Below are 6,000 nucleotides of genomic sequence, written 5' to 3' on the forward strand. Positions count from 1 at the left end.
CTCTCTAGAAGATTCCATGGCAAGCTATTCTTTCCCTAACTCGGTATGGTGGCTACATTGTCTGATCCACAAGCTTATCCTACAAATTATAATTCCCCGGAAGTGACAGAGCAAGAGTTGCCCGTGACCAGGTCAGTTTAGTGTCGTCCCCCCACCCCCGAGTTTCCACATCAGTAGATTCCTAGCAGTGCTAAACAGATGAGCAAAGTAACGCAGGTTTTTATCTCCAAGCTCCTGAAGTCGACTGACTTTGGCTGTCATGTGGATTCTTTCAGGGAGTGACTCATTTAGAATATTTCAAAAGCTTGCAGGCTTCCAGTTCTGTAGTAGGTGCTCAAAATTTGACAGAAAGTACTAGGTTAAATCTTTTGTAAAATGGCAGTGGCTGTTAATGTCTGTAATGCATGTCTATATGGAATATACACCCCAGGGGAAGTTAAGAAATTTCTGTCTGCATAGATGGAAGGAAGGCTTGCTTTGGGAAGTAGCTAGTTTAGGCTTTTGCTACGTGCATTAACAAGGTTTCTTTGCTTGTTTTAATAAATCAGTAGGTGCTTTTAGGTTTTACAAATTCAAACCAACATGTCTGCTCAGTAAAGGCATAACAAGGCTGTGCAAGGGGGCAAGATTTGCCATGGACAGTCCAAGTGAAAGGTATTTTGAAAAATAAGGAATAGCATGTAGCAAAAACAGAACCTATGGACTTGAACTCCGGAGAACTCCTGGAGACTTTGACTAGCAGCCTGATGTGTTCTGTTTTCTCTACTCCAGTCTTCATCCGTCCGATTGTCTCTTCTGTGCCTTGATAGCCGCAGTAATAACATCAGCAATAAAAACATTATCTGGGGCTGAGGAATGAATGTGGTATGTGTGTGTGTGTTTCTTAGCGTTGTTCCAGGCAGTGTTACTGTATTATATTTGGGAACGGTGAGGTGGTAGATGTCCAAAGGCTAGTGACAAAGTGAAATGCTATTAAAAGCGGCAAGTCTAAAGTTCAGAGATTAGCATGTGTCAGCCCAACACTAACAAGATATACATGATAGTACTGTTTCTCCATTTCTTCCTGCCCGGGAGGCTCTAGTGATCTCTCTGGAGTTACGTTACACAGCAGAGTGAGAAAGCCCAAGTAAATTCACATAAATCCATCACTCCCGCTGGGAAAGGGGATCTTTTCAGTGGCATAGCACTTCCGGCAGGCTACAATCTCACCTCTGAATCCCTTCCATTGCACAAGGCATAGTGTGAAAGGCTTTGCAGTCAGAAGGGGGCCAATCTTGCCTTGTCATCTCGAAGGACGATCTTTAGGTCACTAAGGTGGACACAGTTCCCAGTCCCTTCAGTGCAGTGATTGAGCTACAGACAGTGCTGTGTTCTAATTGTCCAGACCTAGCAAGTAGAGGAAAAGCGAGACAGATGCTGCTCACTGAAGCCGCCTCTCCTGTTGGCCACAGTTGGGTCCCCATTTAGGCTCTTGGAGCGAGGTGTGGCCTACTGCTAGCTAGTGGGACACAAAGTGAAGCCCTCTTCTTGTGGGCCTGGACCATAAATCTTTCTGACCAGGATCATGGAGCAGGCCAAGGCATTTGAGGATGGCTGGTTCATCCTGTATTTTAGATGGGCTGAGTTGCTAGAGTTTTGCTCACCATACCTGAAGCCCTGGGTTGGATTTCCAGTGCCACATAGCAATGGTTGTGGTGACACATTCGTGCTCATCACTCGGGAGGTGGAGAAAAGAGAATTGTAGTTGAATATTTTTGTCAGGACTCCGCAATAATGGCATGGAGATTTATTATTGTGAAAGCGTGTCTGATAGCTTAGATTGGTTTCTAACTAGCCCTTATAACGTAAACTAACTCAGATCGTTTAATCTACGTTCTTCTCATGGCTTGGTTACCGTTACTCTGTACTATCCATCCTGCTTCCTCTGGGCCTCCTGGTGTCTCAGCACGACTCCTTCCCAGCATCCTCTGTGTCTGGAATTCCTGCTTAGCTAGTGGTGTTAAGCTTTTTATTAAAGTATTCAAAGTGACAAACCTTCAGTCTACAAAAAAGATTATTACACAACAGAGGATTGAAAATTCAAGGTCACCTCCAGCTAGATCAGATTCTATATTTAAAAAAGAGAGAGAGAAAGAAAAAATGGGAAATAGTAAAAGAGGAAGAAAAAAAAACAATGAAATACCTAGATAGCAGTGTATGCTTTTAATCCCAGGACTCAGGAGACAGAAGCAGGTAGTTCTCTGTGAGTTTGAGGCCAGCCTGGTCTACATATTGAATTCTAGGTGAACCAGGAGGACTACACACTTCACACTCTGTTGTAATGCTTACACTTCACACTGTTCTAATGCTTACACTTCACACTGTTGTAATGCTCACACTTCACACTGTTGTAATGCTCACACTTCACACTCTGTTGTAATGCTCACACTTCACACTCTGTATATGCTCATACTTCACACTCTGTTCTAATGCTCACACTTCACACTCTTGTAATGTTTACACTTCACACTATTCTAATGCTCACACTTCACACTGTTCTGATGCTCACACTTCACACTCTGTTGTAATGCTCACACTTCACACTGTATAATGCTCACACTTCACACTCTGTATAATGCTCACACTTCACACTCTGTATAATGCTCACACTTCACACTGTATAATGCTCACACTTCACACACTGTTCTAATGCTCACACTTCACACTCTGTTCTAATGCTCACACTTCACACTCTGTATAATGCTCACACTGCTTTCTTGCTTTGATACTTATTTGATGCCATTTTCTTCTTCTGTCTGCTACTTTGGCCTTGCTTTGTTTCATTTATTCTGTAGCTATTGTTGTTGTTGTCGTTTGTTTCTTGAGACACGGTTTCTCTCTATGACAGCTCTGGCTGTTCTGGGAAACTCACTTCTAGACCAGGCTGCCCTCAGACTCACAGAGATCCGCCCACCTCTGCTTCCCAAGTGCTGGGAACAAAGGCTGCACCACCATACCTGGCTCATTCTGTACCTAGTAATTCTGCTCTACATACCATCCATTCTGTTCTGCATCCCGGGCTCCAGCCCTGTCTTCTTTGAAACTTTGGCTTAATACTGGGTTTTTGTGCACATTGATTTTTCAAGGGCCAGAAAGATGGCTCAGTGAGTAAGAACACTTGTTTAATGGACACGAGCGTCCAAGATTGAATCCCCTTTCACAGGACTCCACCTTTCTGCAGGGTGAACTAACATCCATGTTCCATAAATTAATTAATAAACATCCTTTATAGCCTAGGTTGGCTTGAACTCTTGACTCTCCTACCTCCACCTTCTACAAACCTGATTACAGGTATAGGACACCACGCCTCGTTTCCTCCTGTTCTTATGCAGTCACTGTTGATAAGAGAGTGATAATAGAATCCAGACACTAAAACTCCCCATCCCCCAAGGTGGGGACTGAAGTCAGGGCCTTGGCCTTGCTCCTACAGTTAGCTGTTAGCCCACAATGGATGACACATGCTCTTCTTCAGAGTCTCCAGACAGACAAGCCTTCTGTTCCTTGTACAATGGCTGGTGACTGTCTACCCTGCTATGTGTCAGTGAGGAAAGTTCCTTCTAGAAGGTGACTCCCTCTGCCTGTCTTGAGTATCTGTCATCTTAGAAACGGACTGGCCTACAGTTAGAGGAGGTGCTGGGCCCAGTTCCCTTACTAGTCCTGGAATCCAGCAGTTACTTCTGTTTGTCCACCCTGAGTGGCCTCCACTACAACACCTTCCCCTACCCCAATCACGGAACTTCCGTCGCCAAGAATCAGAGGCTCTCTCTGGTTTTTTTTAGTCATCTCTGATAAATGGGCAAAGCGTGAACTTGGTGTGTTCTGGGCTCAATTCATCATGGCTTGGAACCAGCTGTCTTTCAACCTTGGGTCTTTCAGTGTGACTTCTCCCAGGATTTGTAAGATTCAGTAAATGGTTTGGAATTTAAACTCTCTCTCTCTCTCTCTCTCTCTCTCTCTCTCTCTCTCTCTCTCTCTCTCTCTCTTTCTCTTTCTCTCTCTTTGTGTGTGTGTGGTTACACCCAGATCACGAGGTCCCCCCAAAGCCAACACAGAGTCTGCACTCTATGTAAAGCCAAGAGCCTTTATTCAAGCTTCAGCTTGGACTCTGTCCGTCTGTCCGACGCAGAGGTTGAGAGCAGAGAGTGCCCAGCCCAGCTGAGGTAGGGTGTTTATCATAGTAGAGTTTGGGGTTCTGGACCCTGATTGAATGACATTTGTCTAGTGAGTTTTGGCAGAAGGGGAATAGGTGAGTCCTGGACTCAGGGACACCTGGTGGTCTTATCTTATCTAATGGTTGGACTTCCCTTTAGACGCTGACCATTCCTGGGTGGTGTAAGCTTATGGCTTTTCCTGGAACCCTGTGCTGCCAGCTGTGTGGCCTGGGTCCCATGTATGGCCAGGCTGTGCGTGTGTGTGTGTGTGTGTGTGTGTGAGTATTTTGAGGCAGGGCTTCCAATAGTCATGATAGGAAACAGCTTTAATCCCAGCTCTCCAAAAGCAGAGGCAGGCAGAGCTCTGTGGGTTCTAAGCCAGTTTGTTGTACATAGCAAGTTCCGGGCCTGCTGCAGCTACAGAGTGAGGATGGTAGGCAGACTTTCTGTCTAGTCCACAGCTCAGCTCTGTCCCTCCAGCCGCTCCCCAAATGGCCACACAGAGACTTAATATTACCTATAAATTCCCGGTCGATAACTTAGGCTCGTTGTAATCTAGCTCATAACTTAACCTAACCCTTTTCTATTAGTCTGTGTACTGCCCCGAGGCTTGTTTACCTCATGTATACATTTCCCATCCTGTTCGCTCTGCATCTCATGGTGTCTCTTCAGACTCCTCAGACTCTGCCCTTCTTCTTCCCAGCATTCTCTCTGCCATCCTTCTTCCCAGCATTCTCTCTGCCCCCCCAAATCCTGCCTAGCCATTGACCAATCAGCTCTTTATTAACCAATTAGAGTAATACATATTCATGTGTATAGAAGAATTTTTCCACAGCAGAAGATACCTCATAAGAAAAAGAAAGAAAGAGAGAGAGAGAGAGAGAGAGAGAGAGAGAGAGAGAGAGAGAGAGAGAAAGAAAGAAAGAAAGAAAGAAAGAAAGAAAGAAAGAAAGAAAGAAAGAAAGAAAGACTTGCTGTCTCATGTATCCCAAGCTGGCTGCAGAGTCACTATGTAGCATAGGATGACCCAGAACTCTGAATTCTCATGCTTCCGTCTCTGTAATGGGATTACAATCATAGGCCACTGTCCTTGTTATTCTCAGCTGGGAATTGAACCCTTGCCTTGTATATAATAGGCAAACGCTGTCCTGCTAAGCTACATCCACAGCCCGTAGGGTCAGGTTTTGCCTGTTCCCTTTAGGTCCAAAATGAAGGTATCAGTTTGTAATATTCAGAGGCTTGTCCGAATTCAGGCATCAGTTCTATGGAGAGGTACTTATCCATGCAAAAATACCAAGGAAAGAAAAAGGAAGACTGGGGGAGGAAAAGCAAGTGTTACCCTGACCGTTGGGTCCTTGAGGCAGGTAGAGGGAGGCAGAGTCCCTGGTTTCAAAAGCACAGTTATTTATAGTTCATAAGTCATTGTTCACCATTCAAAAGTCAGTCCTGGGGAGGAAAAGTCAGCAGACTGAGTTAGCCCCCACAGCCTGTGGTTCAGCCCGGAGTACCCAAGGATCAGTGAAGGGAATGTTTGGAACTCATTGAAGTTTAGATGTATATTGTATACATACATGCATACACACACATATATATATATACACACACATGCATGCTTACACACATGCATACATGCATGCATGCATACATGCGTGTGTGCATACATACATACATATGTGTATAGCAGAAGAAATACTGTTTTATTTCTGCACTTACTAGCAAAATAGGCATCTGGGAAGGAACTGAGCATCAGTGACTTTCTGGCAGTTTTCCTGGAACCCGACAGGAAATTTTCCCAAGGCCTGAGAGCAGA

This window comes from Chionomys nivalis, chromosome 17, assembly GCF_950005125.1.
Source record: "Chionomys nivalis chromosome 17, mChiNiv1.1, whole genome shotgun sequence".
Taxonomy (NCBI): Eukaryota; Metazoa; Chordata; class Mammalia; order Rodentia; family Cricetidae; genus Chionomys; species Chionomys nivalis.